Consider the following 18717-nt stretch of genomic DNA (forward strand, 5'->3'; position numbering starts at 1 on the left):
GAATGAATGAGGGAAGTAGAAAGCCTGTCTCGAGTACAGGTGTGGGGGTTGGGGAGAAGGGAGATTTGGGAAATTGGTGGTGGGAATGTTGCATGGTGAAGGGGGGGTGTTCTTTACATGACTGTAATTATACAACTATAATCATATTTGTAATCATGGTGTTTAAATAAAGATAATTATGAAAATTCATCTAAACTGAATATTTGTGATCAAAATAAATATTGTATATATAAACTGTTGAAAGTAGTTTAGCTGGGACACTGTTATATCTATAATGAATGTTGTGGAACTATTTTAAGTGAAAATATAGATGAATAAATGTCTCAGAAATTAAATATAGTATATTTTTAAAATGGGTAGATAAGCAGTATATCTCTCTTTTATACCTAATATATAGAAATATACAAAATATAATGTCTACATATAGAATATTTAGAAAAATGCATATATGTGAATATAACATGTATTCTTTTTTTTTTTTTTGGTTTTTGGGCCACACCCGGTGACGCTCAGGGGTTACTCCTGGCTATGTGCTCAGAAGTTGCTCCTTGCTTGTGGGACCATATGGTACACTGGGGGATCGAACCTTGGTCTGTCCTAGGCTAGCGCAGGCAAGGCAGGCCCTTACCTCTAGCGCCACCGCACCGGCCCCATAACATGTATTCTTATATACTCACATATGCACAAAATATTCAATATAGGCATATGTACTCATAGAAAAATTGATAACGTTTTTATTAGTTTCTCTACATTAAAAAACATTACTGGAGCCAGAAAGGTGGTATCAAAATTTACTTACGGAAAACTATTAAAAATAAATTTTACTGAAATCCAAATACTTCATGTATATTTATTAATGTTTGCCTTGCATGTGACTGACCTAGGACAGACCACTGTATGATCTCCGAGAGTCCCATTTGGTCACCCCAAGCCAGGAACGATTTCTGAGCACATAGCCAGGAGAAACTCCTGAGCATCACCAGGTGTGCCCACCCCCACTCAATTTTTCTCTTTTAATTAATGATTATAGAATTCCCTTATTCAACAAATGACCACTACTCATATCACACAGAAATATCTAATTTTAGGCTAAGTGGGAGAAATATACTGCAATGTAAATTTTGTTTGCCTTAAAAAATTGAAATGGGGCCAGAGTGGTGGTGCAAGTGGTAGGAAGTTTGCCTTGCACGTGGCTGATCTAGGAAAGACCAGAGTTCGATTCCCTGGCATCCCATATTGTCCCCAAAGCCAGGAGTGATTTCTGAGCACATAACCAGGAGTAACCCCAGAGCTTCACCGGGTGTGGTCCCCCAAAAAATTTGGAATAAAGGCAGAATATATGCGTGGTTTTTAGTGCTTTTTAATCTTATTTATCTACATGTATTTTCTACTTTTTTAAATAAGTGAACACAGATACTTTGTTTAACAGTATGAAAAAAAACTTCAGGCTTAAAGTAATAATTAGCTGAGCTAGAATATAGAGAGGATTTTGTATCAGTAACTAATCATAAGTGAAAGACAGATTTTTAAGTTGCTACTAGTTCTAAATAAGCTAACATTATACAGTAGCAGCCAAAGTGTTAATAGAAATTTAGGTGTTTTTTATTTCAGAAGACAATAGAACTACTATGTAATATTGTGAATAAAATTTAACTTCTAGGTAGAACGGTTTAGGGATAAGAACTGAGTATCTTCCAGGAAAGACTGACATAATACTGGTATGATTTGAAAAGGGTTGTGTAGGGGACAAAAGTAAATAATGAAGACTCTTGTATTAAAAATAAAAGGCAAGGACACAAATAGAGAAGTGTGATTAGACTTTATCTACATAACTTTAGATATGAAGAATTAAGCAATAAATAAAAAAGTCAAGAGAAAAAGATTTGATGCAATAAAGTATAATTTAAATTAAACAAGCTATTAAAAATTAAAAGGACAGCCAGATAAATGAATTTGTCTCTTGGAACAGACAGAAAGCGTAATTCCTAGGAAGTATGGAGAACTTTACATTTCATTGTAGTTCCAACTATTGTTTACAGTACTATCTCTAAAAATTCTATACATTCTACAAAAGTTTTGGTCATGGAATCAGATTTCCAACAATTCTCTGTAAAGATACTCTTCATCCAACTCCACCACCAACAGCCTGGTTTTCTGAATTTCCAGTCTTTTCTAATTAGCGTAATGCAGCTACGTTTGGCAGTAATTTTCTCAGAAAAGACTCTTATTTCTGAAGATGATGTGTTTTTAATTAAGTTTCCTCTGTAGCTTTGATTGTCAATGTCTGTTTTTACATGATATATAATAGACACTTAGCCATTTTCAAGTAATTTGATTAAGGTAGACAGTTCATCTTAGTCACAAAGTGCCCACAAAATGAAATTTTCTAGATGAATAGACAGACCAATTTCATACATATTTTAAGCAGTGTTGCTTCAAATACAGGATTTTATCAAGTTGCTTGAAAGAAATATATATATATATGTACATATGTATACACACATATATATATATATGGATGTATATATATATATGTGTGTGTGTGTTTCTTTTCTTTCAGGAATTAAAGGAAACTAGTATAAATGATACATTCGGGAAAATTATCATCTTAAAGAATTAAGACTAATATAAATTTTCTATGGTGAGAGAATTCTTCCTTCTAGCCATCTTCTTTAAAATTTAAGTATCACTGATATATTTCAAAGAAATGTAATTATAATAAACTGCACTCTACCTTACTTTGCTAATACAAAGACACAGATAGCCTCATGCTAGATATTGGTGTCCAATGGTCCTCCCTATTTATTTTGAATGCAATATGAGAAACTATTTAGAATACAAGTAATTTTTCTCTTTACTTTTACCTACATATACAAATAATTGATTTCTGCATTTGACACTGTCATAAGTTAGTGTTTGTTTTCTTAGAATGTGGTCAAATTTAGGGGCCGGAGCAGTGTTGTGGAGCCTCGGATGGACTGTGGTTCAATCCCCGGGGTCCATATGGTCCTCCAATCCAGGAGCGATTTCTGAGTGCATATCCATAACCCCTGAATGTCACTGGGTGTGCCCCCCAAAATGTGGTCAAATTTAACCTATTAACTGCACCAAAAATGAATTTATGGTTTTCTTAATGATATAATTTTATGAAAATATTGCATATTAATAAGGACAAACTAAAGTTCAGGATATCTTCCATTTCTACATCCCTCACTCACTGACAGTGTTATGATAGTTCTCAGCATAGTTATTTCTCTAACCACACTCACCACTCTGTGACGACCTTCATTTCTTGAGCTGGTCCTTCTGGCCCTCACCTCTGGGAATAATTTCAATGTCTTTAATTTTGCTTAAAACCCATAAATAGTGAGACTATTTTGAGTCTCTCTCTCCCTCTGACTTATTTCACTCAACATATAGATTCCATGTACAACCGTAAATAAGAAAATTTCATGACTTCATCTCTCTTGACTACTGCATAATATTCCATTTTTATATGTACCACAGTTTCTTTGGCCATTTTTCTGTTGAAGGGCAATCTTGGTTGTTTCCAGAGTATGGCTACTGTAAATAGTGTGGCAATGAATATATGTGTGATGAAGGGATTTTTGTATTGGATTTTTGTGTTCCTAGGGTATATCAATTTCCATTTTTTTTTGAGGAATCTCCATATAGTTTTTCATAAGGGCTTGATTAGATGACATTCCCAGCAGCAATGAATGAGAGTTCCTTTTTTCCACATTCCAGTCATCACTGATTGTTCTTGTTCTTTGTGATGTTTGCCAATCTCTGTGGTGTGAGATGGTACCTCATGTTGTTTTGATTTACATCTCCCTGATGATTAGTGATGTTAAGCATTTTTTCATATGCCTTTTGGCCATTTGTATTTCTTCTTTCACAAAATGTCTGTTTATTTCTTCTCCCCACTTTTTGTGGAGTTATATGTTTTTTCTTGATAAGTTTTGTCAGTACCTTGTATATCTTAGTTATTATCCCCTTATTTGAAGGGGATTGAGTGAATAGCTTCTCCCATTCTGTGGGTGGCTTTTATATCCTAGGCATTATTTCCTTTGAGATTCAGAAGCTTCTCAGTTTAATATAGTCACATTCATGTATTTCTGCTTCAACTGGTTTGGAGAGTGTTGTTTCTTCCTTTTCAAAGTCCTGGAGTAATTTACCTATATTGTTCTATATGCCTATGGTTTCAGGTCTGATATAAAGGTCTTTAATACATTTGCATTTGACCTTGGTGCATGGTGTTAGCTGGAGGTCCGAGTTTATATTTTTGCAAGTGGCTTATCAATTGTGACAACACTATTTGTTGAAGAGGCTTTACTTGCTCCATTTTACATTTTTGCCCCTTTATCAAAGATTAATTGACTGCATATCTGTGGAGCATTTTTTGAAATCTCCAGTCTATTCTACTGTTCTGAGGGTTTGTCTTTATTCCAAAACCATGCTGTTTTAATGACTATTGCTTAGTAATACAATTTAAAGTTGAGAAAAGTGATGCCTCCCATATTCCTTTCCCAAGAGTTGCTCTAGCTATTCAAGTGTGTTTATTGTTCTAGATGAATTTCAGGAGTGTTTGATCCACTTTTTTGAGGAATTTTATGGGTATCCTTAGAGGGATTGCATTAAATTTTTACAATGCCTTGTCAGTATTGGCATTTTAATTATGTTAATCCTCCCAATCCACCAGCAGGGTATATGCCTCCATTTCTGTGTATCCTCTTTTATTTCTTGAAGCAGGGTTTTGTAGTTTTCTTTGTATAAGTCCTTTCCATCTTTGGTTAAGTTGACTCCAAGATATTTGAGTTTGTGTGGCACTAATGTAAATGGGATTTTTTGATATTCATTTCTTCTCTATCATATTGGTGTATAAGAAGGCCATTGATTTTTGCATGTTAATTTTGTAGCCTGCCACTTTTCTATATGAATCTATTGTTTCTAGAAGTTTTTTGGTAGAGTCTTTAGGGTTTTCTAAATATAGTATTATGTCATCTGCAAACAGTTTGAGCTTGACTTCTTCCTTTCCTATCTTGATGGTCTTGATATCTTTTTCTTGCTGAATTGCTATGGCAAGAACATTCAGCACTATGTTGAATAGTAGTGGTGAAAGATAACAGCTTTGTCTTGTACTAGAATTTAGAGGAAAGGCTTTTAGTTTTTTTCCATTGAGGATAATATTTTCCATTGTCTTGTGGTAGATGGCCTTAACTAGATTGAAAAAGGTTCCTTTCATTCCCAACTTGCTGAGAGTTTTGATCAAGAATGGGTGTTGGACCTTATCAAATGATTTCTCTGCATCTATTGATATGATCATGTGATTTTTATTTTTCTTGTTGTTGATGTTGTGTATTATGTTAATATATTTATGGATGTTAAACCATCCTTGCATTCCTGGCATAAAATCTACTTGATTGTAGTGAATGATCTTCTTCATGAGGCATTGGATCCTATTTGCCAGGATTTTCTTGATGTTCTTTGCAACTGTGTTCATTAGGAATATTGGTCTATAATTTTTTTTTTTTTTGCCAGCATGTCTGTCTGATTTAGGTATCAAGGTGATGTTGGCTTTATAAAGCTATTTGGAAGTGTTCCTATTTTTTCAATTTCATGGAAGAGTCTGGTCAGGATTGGTAGTATTTCCTCTTAAAAGGTTTGAAAGAATTCATTAGTGTATCCATTAGTGAGCCTGGGCTTTTGTTTTTGGGAAGACTCTTGATAATCCTTTTAATTTTCTCAGTAGTGATATGTCTGTTTAAATATGCAAGGTCTTCATGGTTTAACCATGGAAGATTATAAGACTCCAATAATTTATTTTCTCCAGGTTTTCATGTTTCGTGGCATAGTTTCTCAAAGTAGTCTCTAATTATCTTTTGAAGCTCTGCAGTATCTGTGGAGACCTCCCCCGATGTGGGCATTGGTGATGGAAAGGTTTCATGGTAAAGGGGGTTGTTCTTGTTATGATTGAAACCCAACTATTATGTTTGTAATTGTGGTGTTTAAATAAAGAAATTATAAAAAAATAAGTCAATAACACAGAAAGAGTTATAGCTAAATTACAAATAAAGAGAATGAAATGCTGAAATGCAGTAACTTTGAGCATAGTAAAACTTTTCAATAATAATAAAAAATATTTAGTTATATATTTACCATTATGTATAACTTTTTCTGTAAGTTAAGCTTTTTTAATATAGTTTCCTGGCACCTACTTATAATTATGGTGCATTAAATTAAAATGGGTGGAAGGTTTTCTTAGTAAAAGTACAATGTGATTGGAGAGATTATAAAGGCACTTGCTTTGCAAAATAAATAAATAAATAAAATTCAGCATACAATAAATATGCATTATTTGTATTTGAAATGTATTTGAATATTTCATTTACTAGAGAGACTCTCTCTTAAAGAGATATCACAAAGCATTTGGTGTGAAAATTTGAAGTGAAAAATTCCATTTAGAACGTAATTAAATATAAAATACAGCTGGAGATAAATAAATTTTTGATTTATTTTAAAATACTTTAGCAATCATATGGAAAACCTCAGCAAAAATTTGCTATTTATACTAAGAGAAATACTCTCCTATGACTAGATATTCTCAATTAAAATAATTTTCAAATACAATTATTTCTCATAATAATCTATATATTATATATAATTTTATATATAAATTACATATTTTATTTTTATATTTTATATATAATATACATAACTACAGTGATCACATATCTCTTTTCCCACAAAATCCTAAGTCACAGTTTGTGGGAGAAGAGGACAATTTGTTTGAATTCCTTGTCTTTAAAGGAGAACTATCTATTAAGCTAGTTAATTTTCTTTTTTTGGTTTTGGGTCACACCTGGCAGTGCTCCCAGGTTACTCCTGGCTCTATGTTCAGAAATTGCCCCCGGCAGGCTCAGAGGACCATATGGGATGCCTGGATTCGAACCAAAGTCCTTCTGCATGCAAGGCTATGCTATCTCTCCGGCCCCAGGCTAGTTAATTTTCATTCGTAGTTTGTGTTCACTGGTGGTCTAACCTTGAACACTATTACTTTTATTACTCTGACACCCAAACTTTTCACTTACATTAAAAAATATAAATATAACAAATCCATACAATAGTACCTTTACAAAATAAGACTCAGCATTTAAAACTAATGATATTCCCAAGTGTTAGGACTAAAATAGTAGCCAAAGATGATGATTATTTTATCTTTTCTTTATTCCCACAGATAGTTATATACTTAACTAAAATATGAATGGGTTGTTGGATAGTGAGAGTTCTCAAACTTGTAAGTCAAACTTGTAGTTATTGCTAAGAAAATGTTGAAAATTTTCTGCCATGTTTTCAGAGCTTGCTAATGTCTTTCTTTGCTGAAATCCTAATCCTTTTACCTTGTTATTAACTAGTAATGTGTGAGTTTAAGAGTTTGTAGTTTATTACTCCACCCTACCTCTATCAATTTCTAGCTAAGTGATTTGAAAAATTATTTAACTCTCTCATATTCAATTTATCTAGCATAAATGACTTGATAGTGTATCATTTACCTTCAAAGTAAAGAAAATATATTTGCTCATTGAACATTCTCTGAGAGTAGATATAATCATATATAACTAAATAACCATAGTGGGTTTTTTTTTGATCCACACCCTGTGACACTCAGGAATTACTCCTGTCTGTGCACCCAGAAATCGCTCCTAGCTTGGGGGATCATATGGGATGCTGGGGATCAAACCAAGGTTTGTCCTGGTTCGACTGCCTGCAAGGCAAATGTGCTTTCGCTCTGACCCCAATAACCATAGTCTTTTAATAACACTGTGTTGGCAAACACAAAGTGTTAGGCATAAACAGAATTCTTAAATTTCTTTGTTCTGTTTCTTCTGTTTTATTTATCCATGATTGAGTCAGAATATTTCTCTCCTGTGTGATCTGTGGTTGCTTATTATTTAATACATTTCATCATTCTTTTGAAAATAAGGTATCAGTCTGAAGTATATCATAGTTATATCTTCTAGCTATATCCCTAAGAAAGAATTATAATTCATAGGAACCAGATGTCTGAAATTTTAAATATATCACTACACAAAGGATTTCTTTATTTATTGTACAAAAATTTCCTGTTATAAAAAGTGTTTTAGAAAGAGTCGTTTTCATTTTTAAATAGTATTTCATGTCTTAATTTTTTTTTTGTTTCAAGAAGATACAAATATTATTTGTAATAAGATTAAATGTAGAATCTAGGTTCATTTATAAACTTGTTGATAGCTTCAGTGACTTCCAGTTCTAGCACCTCAAGATAACCCAGGATGCTTTTGAAAATTAAGACTTGTAAAATCTTGGTTCTCTAGCAACTCACCAGATGCAAGAAATTGGGTAACTGTTTACAAGACTATTCTAGGCCTCGGTGGCAATGATGAGGTTGTGAGATCTGTACTAAGGTCTACATGCCTGCTGCTTTGAGTTTCATTCTAACTCACTTAAATTTTATTAGGAAGAAATTTGGCAAACTATGTATTCAAATTTTAACTTAGCTTTACATACAAGAACTCTTAGGCTGAGAGATTATTTTGCCACAGAAATAACATAGGAAGAGACTCAGAACTGGTCAAATATCTCGTTAAACCAATATAATCAACAAGTATACCTGAATTAAACAGCTGCTCTAAAGTTTTCTACTTAATTCTGAAAGTATATGGGTTTTAGAGAAATTAAAAGGCTCTTTTTTGAAGAGCTGGAGCAATAGCACAGTGGGTAGAGCTTTGCCCTTGCATGTGACCAACAGACTTTGATCCCTGTCATCACATATTGTTCCCCAAGCCTGCCAAGAGTAGTTTCTGAGTGCAGAGCCAGGAATGCCCTGAGTGCCACCAGGTATGTAACAAAATAACAACAACTACAAAAATAACCAAACAGACACATTTATTGATATTGTTAGTTTGTCTTGTTAACCTCTTAGACTGTTAAGATTATTTAACATTATAAAATTTTAGTATGCCTTCCAAAAGATGTATTTTTTATATTAAAAGATTTTTGTTTAAAATATAAGGAACTTAGAACAATATATTTTGTAGTATACGGATATGTTGTGATGCTTTTAATTTTTTTTTCCTTTCAGTAAATGCAGGGGGACCATACCATTCAGTGTGACTGGTGTTGTAGAGTACAAAATGAACAAAATACTTTGTAGTAAACTGATGAAAAGTAAAAAAGGTATAGTTCTTAAATGTGATGCTGTCTAATTCACTATTTGCTACATTGGATTTGAATTGTTCATTGTTTTATGATCCTATTTCTTATGAAGCTATGTAGTCTTAATTTTTCTGACTTGTTAAACCCTTTTATCACCATGTGGGTGAGTATGCTGGCTGAAAAATCAGACACCACTGCGCCATTTTCTCTCATTTCTCTAACTCTCAACATTCAGGAAAGTGAGTCTAGAGTGATTCATAGGACATAGTTACTTTAATTCTGCCATTAAACCCAGCAAAAATAATCTAAGCAACCCCACACCCCACAAGTACTTTTTAATTTGTTCTTTGTATTCTTTTCTTTCTTTGTATGCTCTTTCTTTCTTTCTTTCTTTCTTTCTTTCTTTCTTTCTTTCTTTCTTTCTTTCTTTCTTTCTTTCTTTCTTTCTTTCTTTCTTTCTTTCTTTCTTTCTTTCTTTCTTTCTTTCTTTCTTTCTTTCTTTCTTTCTTTCTTTCTTTCTTTCTTTCTTTCTTTCTTTCTCTCTTTCTCTCTTTCTTTCTCCTATATTTATTTAAGCACCATTGTAACAAACATGTTTGTAGATGGGTTTCAGTCATAAAATGTACACCTTCCTTTACCAGTGCAAAGTACTTTTTATTTTTCAGGCTAAAAGTATTTATTTAAAAGCAAGAACAAAAGACATCAGCAAAAATACTAAATATATGGCTTATTTCTTTTTCATTTTTGGATTTTGGGCCACACCTGGTGACTCTCAGGGATTACTACTGGCTATGTGCTCAGAAATCACTTCTGACTTGGTGGACTATATGGGATGCCTGGGATTGAACCGAGATTTGTCCTGGATCAGCCGCATGAAAGGCAAACACCCTACTGCTGCACTATTGCTCTATTCCCTGACTGTATTTCTTTTTTTTTCCCTTGCTCTAAATATTTTTTTTAATTTTTTATTTTTAATTATGAGAACAAGAGTGCAAAGAAAGAGGACAAGGTAAAGTTACAGTGGAAGGACAATCACCCATAACATAATTCTCAGAAGTCCCCTTGCTGATATCTTAACTTTGAAATTTCAGCCAAAGAACATTAAGATAAATAAGACAGAATCCATGTACAATTACTTTGTCCCTCAAGTCCCCAGATTGTAACACATTATAATATTTCTTAACAGTACACAAGGCAATCTAAAGCCATAAAACTTACATAACTCCTTAAACATTACAGGCATAGTATTTTCTTACATTTCCATATACATGCATATTAGCTTAAGTTAACCTCAAATTTTAAGTGAGTTCTTTTTAAGGATTAGAGTCAAAGGAGCACAGTAAAAATGGTGTTAGAGTGGCAATTGTTGTTTGCATAGGCCCACCAAAATATGAGGGACATGGAAAGAAATAACCTTGGCCTAAGTACAAAGAGACCAGACCCCTGAAGTTTCCTGGCACATGACCAAGTCTAGGCTCCAGGCAAGCTAGATCGTCCAATCCAAGACATTGTCTGTAGTGCCAACACACTTTTATTTTTCACACAGTCTCTGTTGTTGGTATCATGTTTCTGTATTGAAGATCCTGGAATCTGCATATCCTACATTGAAGTCAGGATGTGGAGCATCCTCTCCTTTCACCTCACAATCAGGCAAAGTACTTTTAACTGCTGTACTGAATCACAGACAGTATATAGGTTTAAATCCAATGGAAAGCATAAAATATAGCAAAATTCAAGTAATATCTTAAATTCAAGGAATATCTTAATTTAGACTTGCCACTACAGTTAAGAGTTAATGAAGCCTCTATGATATCCACGCTCAAAACTATCAGTGTTCAAGTTTAGGCCAATCTAAGTGAGTAACTTAGTGAAATCACTAACACATTCAATTTAGGTAAGTAGGTTTATAACCTTACTTATTATAAAACTTTAGGTTAGGATTGATTTCTGTAAAATAAACATCACCCTTTATAATATCTTATATAATATCTTATAGAATTTGACTTATTCCTTTCTTCATAAATTCATCCTACCTTTATCACTCAGATTACACAACACACAATGACTCCTATTTATTTTTCATAAACACATCAAGTTATTTTTCTTAAACTTTGTAAATTTTTCCCCATATTCTTATAGCATTCCTTCTTCTTTTATATTAAAACATATGCTTCTGATCCTTTAGGGCTTAATCAGTGCTATAACCTCTAAAAGACCTTCCCTGACTGTCTACTAAAAGACACTTCACCTCATTCTTATTACTGTGCTTACCATTTTCCACCCTATAATGTGTCACCAAATGTAATTTTGAAAATAAATTAATTTTCCTGATACCATCATCATAGTACTTTAGTAGAACAGCTGGCAGAGAGATGCTAAATAAATATTTGGGGAAGAAATATGGTTATGCTTATCTTAGGAGGTCAGGAAATTAATTCCATGATAGAGCAAAGGTTTTCCATGTATAAAAGTGTGAGTGCAATATTTAGTAATTTCCTGCCAAATTTACACCAGACTTAAAATTTAGAGTTATAGACTTAAACATATTTTTGTTTCTAGGATACTTATATTAATTTGAATAAGCTACTTATTCTTATGACACTTTTTTTCATAATCTTGAGTACCTAGATGATTTATATTAAATGTAATAATAAGTGTAAGAGTATGAGGTCAAGTGAAATATGCTGCAAAATATTATCATTAGCCCTTATCCAAATGATGTAATTCATTTTGCATTAACTATATATTTATCAAATGTGTTTTAGAGATTATGTTTTTACTATGGTTCAAAGTCATTAATTGACTGCACTTATCTAAAAAATTATAAAACAGTTTCATCCCATTGCTACCGTGTTCAATGTCCTGTAATTTTTTTAAATTAATTTGTCCTGTAAATTATTTCTTTGATGAGCCTGATTGAGTTGAGAAAAAAATAACAGTAGAAGCCCATCCTATTCTTTATATTCTGTCATTTACTTCTTGTCTTTCAGATTACAGATATTTTTGAAGCTCATTATGAAACAGACAAATAGATCTGTTACAGGAGATTTTTCTGTCAACTGAAAAATATCCTAGAATGTTATTTCATCATACACATAACTATAACTTTGAAAATGATAAAATTTGTTCCTGACTGATGTTGAGTGATTATAATAACAATATTATGGGGATCAAAAAGTAATGTTGTTTGCCAATACTTCTCAGTAGAGAGCAATGTGATTAATCCCTCAATAAATTTATAAATAAATAAATAAAAATAATATATCAGTAAATAATTTTACTAAACTAGTGTGCGCACATTACACAATGGACTTTTAAAAATAGAATATTTATAAAACAATAAAAAGAAAAAAATTAACTGTATTTTTAAAATCTACCCCTAAGCATATTTTCTTTTCTTTTTTCTTTTCTTGAGGCCATATCTTGTGGCGCTCAGGGGTTACTCCTGGCTCTATACTCAGAAATTGCTCCTGGCAAAGTTGGGGGATCATATGGGATGCCAGGAATTAAACCCAGGTCTGTCCATACACAGCTGCAGCAAGGCAAATGCTCTACTGTTATACTCTCTCTCCAGGCTAAGCATATTTTCAATTTCTATAGAATATGCTTTAAAAAATTAAAAATAATTTACTATACTTGATGATGTTCAGAAGTTACTCTTGGATCTGTTTTCAGGGATCACTCTTGTTGGGCTTAGGTGAACAGGATATTAGGGATTGCGCATGAGTCAGCTACATGCAGTTCAAAGACCCTACCCACTATATTATTGCTCTGATTTTATTATACACATTTTTATGTTTATTTATCTATTTATTACTTTAATAACAAGTTAAACAGGATTAACTCTTTAATGGCAAGATGGTGATATTGATCATTTGAATCTTAGCTTTCTTCCTTTAATTTGGTAACCTTTGCCAAGAGGAGCATTGGTATCATAAATTCAAGATAAGGTTGTATTCTCTATCCATTTTCAAAAACTAAAAGTAAACTTTTAAAAATATCACAAAGGTCTTAATATCAAAAATATCCATTCTCCTTTCAATTAGATAATTATTTTTCCATTCTCTGGTGGAACTTACCTCTGTTGAAGTATTCTATATGTCTTTCTCAGCAAATATATACATATTTTACAAACATAAAGATGTTTATCTTGAACATCTGGAAGACTCTCTTTTACACCCTTATATTCTCTCCTTTGGATGACTTTCTTAATTTTTGCTCATCTCAAAAGCCTCATCTATACAATTAACCCAATTAGAGAGGTAATTTCGGATTAATTGGCTATCATGTAAAGGCCCCCAGAATAGTTATCTGGCACAATGAGCAATTCTGTGTCAGCAATTATTGTTTTAACATTTTTGTCCAAGATCTCATATCACTGATTGACATAATTACATTTTAATAGGGATATTTAAATCTTGAGTCAAAGTTATTTGAATTAAATTAATAAGTTCTAAAGTTAACACAGTAAAAAATGCAAGCCATTTTTTTACCAAATTAAAAAATGGATTAAAATGTTTTATTTGGATTATGCATTATATTTGGTGGAGAAAAAATTATTTTCTTTTTTCAGTGCGTGTTTGATTGATTGCTGAATGCCAGAAAATATATAAATGGTTAGTAACATTTACTTCTCCTGTTTATTTATTTTTCTGAAAAATATATTTGCTGAACTTTTATTTTAAGTCTGGCAGACATCTTGGTAAGAGGCAAACAAATGACTCAAGGTATTATTATCAGAGTTTACAGGACTCAAGAGAAGAATTTTGTAGAAAAATAATTTTACATATGATCTTATAAATAAAGGTGAAATGCAAGATATATTTGTGTGCATAATTACAAAGCAGGATATGAAGTTCCTTCAATATAATTTAGAAGAAAAAATGATTAAATATAATAATTTTATTCCATTCTACCTATATGTCATTAAAAGTCAAAGCCAAGTTATTTTTTTATTAGTGAAAGGCTTATAAAATATACACCTCCGAGACTCCTTTTCAACACACTGTTGGATTATATACTCCAACAGAATATCATTCTTATTTCCTTACCTTATTCTTGTTGGGAGGCTCTGACAAATTTTCTGGGAATCACCAAGTAAATTTCAAATTATTCTCTGTTGGACATATATATATATATATACATATATATACATATATATACACAGATATACACACATATGTATGTATATATTTCAAAGCTTTAAGCAGTCTGTTAAAATTTTGCCTGGCCTTCATTTTCTACCTTTATTTGTTTTTGTTTTGCTTTTTGTTGAGGCCACAGCCAACTATGCTTATGGTTTTCTCCAGGTTCTATACTCAGAGTTTTCATGAGTGCTCCTGGTATGCTCAACTGCAGGTGCTTTCACCTAGTTCAGTTACATCCCAGGCAAATGTCTGTCCCATTATTTTTTTTATGGTAAACACTTGCAAAAATGTATTTTATAGAAACAGATCGACCATCAATCTTCAATCAATTTTAATTAACCTCCTTGTACAGTATGAGTTTAGAATCCAATTTGAGTTCTTTACATGTGGCTATCAAGTTTTTCTATTACCATTTGTTGAAAAGTACTCCTGTGTCCACTTCATGGACTTAATCACTTTTTCATAAATTAAATATGAGGGTTTGTATCTTTTTTTTAAAAAAAATTTTTTCTCTTTATTTGAATATCTTGATTACCTAAATGATTGTGATAAGGTTTTAGTCATATAAAGAACACCCTCTTCACCAGTGCAACATTCCCGCCACCAATGTCCCAAATCTCCCTCCATCCCACCACACCCCCACCTGTACTCCAGACAGGCTTTCCAGTTCCCTCATTCATTCACTTGATTATGGTAGTTCTCAGTGTAGTTATTTCTATAACTGTGCTCACCACTCTTTGTGGTGAGCTTCATGGAGTGAGCTGGTGTTCCAGCCCTCCTCTCATTGTCTCTGAGGATTGTTACAAAAATGACTTTTATTTTTCTTAAAACCCATAGATGAGTGAGACTATTCTGCGTCTCTCTCTCTCCTTCTGATTTATTTCACTGAGCATGCTAGATTCCATGTACATCCATGTATAGGAAAATTTCATGACTTCATCTCTCCTGATGGCTGCATAATATTCCATTGTGTATATGTACCACAGTTTCTTTAGCCATTCGTCTGTTGAAGGGCATCTTGGTTGTTTCCAGAGCCTGGCTATTGTGAATAATGCTGCAATAAATATAGGTGTAAGGAAGGGGTTTTTGAATTGTATTCTTGTGTTCCTAGGGTATATCCCTAGGAGTGGAATAGCTGGGTCGAATGGGAGCTCAATTTCAAGATTTTGAAGGAACCTCCATATCGCTTTCCATAGAGGCTGTACTAGGTGGCATTCCCACCAGCAGTGGATAAGAGTTCCTTTCTCTCCACATCCCCGCCAACACTGTTTGTTCTCATTCTTTGTGATGTGCGCCAATCTCTGTGGTGTGAGGTGGTATCTCATTGTTGTTTTGATTTGCATCTCTCTGATGATTAGTGACGAGGAGCATTTTTTCATGTGTCTTTTGGCCATTTGTATTTCTTTTTTATCAAAGTGTCTGTTCATTTCTTCTCCCCATTTTTTGATGGGATTAGATGATTTTTTTTTGTAAAGTTCTGTCAGTGCCCTGTATATTTTGGATATTAGCCCCTTATCTGAAGGTTGTTGGGTGAATAGTTTCTCCCACTCAGTGGGTGACTCTTGTATCCTGGGCACTATTTCTTTTGAGGTGCAGAAGCTTCTCAGTTTAATGTATTCCCATCTGTTAATCTCTGCTTCCACTTGTTTGGAAAGTGCAGTTTCCTCCTTGAAGATACCTTTAGTCTCAATGTCATGTCATGGAGTGTTTTACCAACGTGTTGTTCTATATACCTTATGGTATCTGGTCTGATATCAAGGTCTTTAATCCATTTGGATTTTACCTTCGTACATGATGTTAAATGAGGGTCTATGTTCGCTTTTTTGCAAGTCGCTAACCAGTTCTGCCAGCACCACTAGTTGAAGAGATTTTCCCTGCTCCACTTAGGATTTCTTGCTCCTTTGTCAAAAATTAGGTAATTGTATGCCTGGGGAATTTTCTCTGAGAACTCAAGCCTATTACACTGATCTGAGGGTCTGTCTTTATTCCAATACCACGCTGTTTTAATAACTATTGCTTTGTAGTACAGTTTAAAGTTGGGGAAAGTAATGCCTCCCATTTTCCTTTTCCCTAGGAGTGCTTTAGCTATTCGAGGATGTTTATTGTTCCAGATGAACTTCATAAGTGTTTGATCCACTTCTTTGAAGAATGTCATGGGTATTTTTAAGGGGATCGCATTAAACCTGTATAATGCTTTGGGGAGTATTGCCATTTTAATGATGTTAATCCTGCCAAGCCATGAGCAGGGTAAGTGTTTCCATTTCCGTGTGTCCTCTCTTATTTCTTGGAGCAGGGCTTTATAGTTTTCTTTGTATAAGTCCTTCACGTCTTTGGTCAAGTTTCTTCCTGGCTGGCGAGGTGGGCTAGAGGTAAGGTGTCTGCCTTGCAAGCGCTAGCCAAGGAAGGACCACGGTTGGATCCCCCAGCATCCCATATGGTTCCCACAAGCCAGGGGCAATTTCTGAGCACTTAGCCAGGAGTAACCCCTGAGCATCAAACGGGTGCGGCCAGAAAAAAACAAAAAAAATTTCTTTCCATTCATATAGAAATCTATGTTATATAAAAATATAAAGTTCATGTGGAATAATTATACCAGTTTTTTTTTCTGAAAAACAAATGTTATACACTTTATGACTTAAAATATACAGAAAAGAAACATCCATTTTTTTAAAATTTTTTTTTATTTAAACACCTTGATTACATACATGATTGTGTTTGGGTATCAGTCATGTAAAGAACACCACCCATCACCAGTGCAACATTCCCATCACCAATGTCCCAAGTCTCCCTCAACCCCGCCCGACCCCCGCCTGTACTCTAAACAGGTTCTCCATTTCCCTCATACATTCTCATTATTAGGACAGTTCAAAATGTATTTATTTCTCTAACTAAACTCATCACTCTTTGTGGTGAGCTTCCTGAGGTGAGCTGGAACGTCCAGCTCTTTTCTCTTTTGTGTCTGAAAATTATTATTGCAAGAATGTCTTTCATTTTTCTTAGAACCCATAGATGAGTGAGACAATTCTGCGTTTTTCTCTCTCTCTCTGACTTATTTCACTCAGCATAATAGATTCCGTGTACATCCATGTATAGGAAAATTTCATGACTTCATCTCTCCTGACAGCTGCATAATATTCCATTGTGTATATGTACCACAGTTTCTTTAGCCATTCGTCTGTTGAAGGGCCTCTTGGTTGTTTCCAGAGTCTTGCTATGGTAAATAGTGCTGCAATGAATATAGGTGTAAGGAAGGGGATTTTGTATTGTATTTTTGTGTTCCTAGGGTATATTCCTAGGAGTGGTATAGCTGGGTCATATGGGAGCTCGATTTCCAGTTTTTGGAGGAATCTCCATATCGCTTTCCATAAAGGTTGAACTAGACGGCATTCCCACCAGCAGTGGATAAGAGTTCCTTTCTCTCCACATCCCTGCGAACACTTTTTATTCTCATTCTTTGTGATGTGTGCCATTCTCTGTGGTGTGAGGTGGTATCTCATCGTTGTTTTGATTTGCATCTCCCTGATGATTAGTGATGTGGAGCACTTTTTCATGTGTCTTTTGGCCATTTGTATTTCTTCTTTGTCAAAGTGTCTGTTCATTTCCTCTCCCCATTTTTTGATGGGATTAGATGTTTTTTTCTTGTAAAGTTCTGTCAGTGCCTTGTATATTTTGGAGATTAGCCCCTTATCTGATGGATATTGGGTGAATAGTTTCTCCCACTCAGTTGGTGACTCTTGTATCCTGGGCGCTATTTCCTTTGAGGTGCAGAAGCTTCTCAGCTTAATATATTCCCATCTGTTAATCTCTGCTTTCAGTTGCTTGGAGAGTGCAGTTTCCTCCTTGAAGATGCCTGTAATGTCCTGGAGTGTTTTGCCTATGTGCTGTTCTATATATCTTATGGTTTTGGGGCTGATGTCGACGTCTTTAATCCATTTGGATTTTACCTTCGTACATGATGTTAGCTGGGGGTCTAAGTTCAATTTTTTGCAAGTGGCTATCCAATTGTGCCAACACCACTTGTTGAAGAGGCTTTCCCTGCTCTATTTAGGATTTCCTGCTCCTTTATCAAAAATTAGGTGATTGTATGTCTGGGGAACATTTTCTGAGTATTCAAGCCTATTCCACTGATCTGAGGGCCTGTCCTTATTCCAATACCATGCTGTTTTGATAACTATTGCTTTGTAGTACAGTTTAAAGTTGGGGAAAGTAATTCCTCTCATATTCTTTTTCCCAATGATTGCTTTAGCTATTCGAGGGTGTTTATTGTTCCAGATGAATTTCAAAAGTGCCTGATCCACTTCTTTGAAGAATGTCATGGGTATCTTTAGAGGGATAGCATTAAATCTGTATAATGCCTTGGGGAGTATTGCCATTT

This window comes from Suncus etruscus, chromosome 1 (genome assembly GCF_024139225.1).
Source record: "Suncus etruscus isolate mSunEtr1 chromosome 1, mSunEtr1.pri.cur, whole genome shotgun sequence".
In the NCBI taxonomy this organism is placed as follows: Eukaryota; Metazoa; Chordata; class Mammalia; order Eulipotyphla; family Soricidae; genus Suncus; species Suncus etruscus.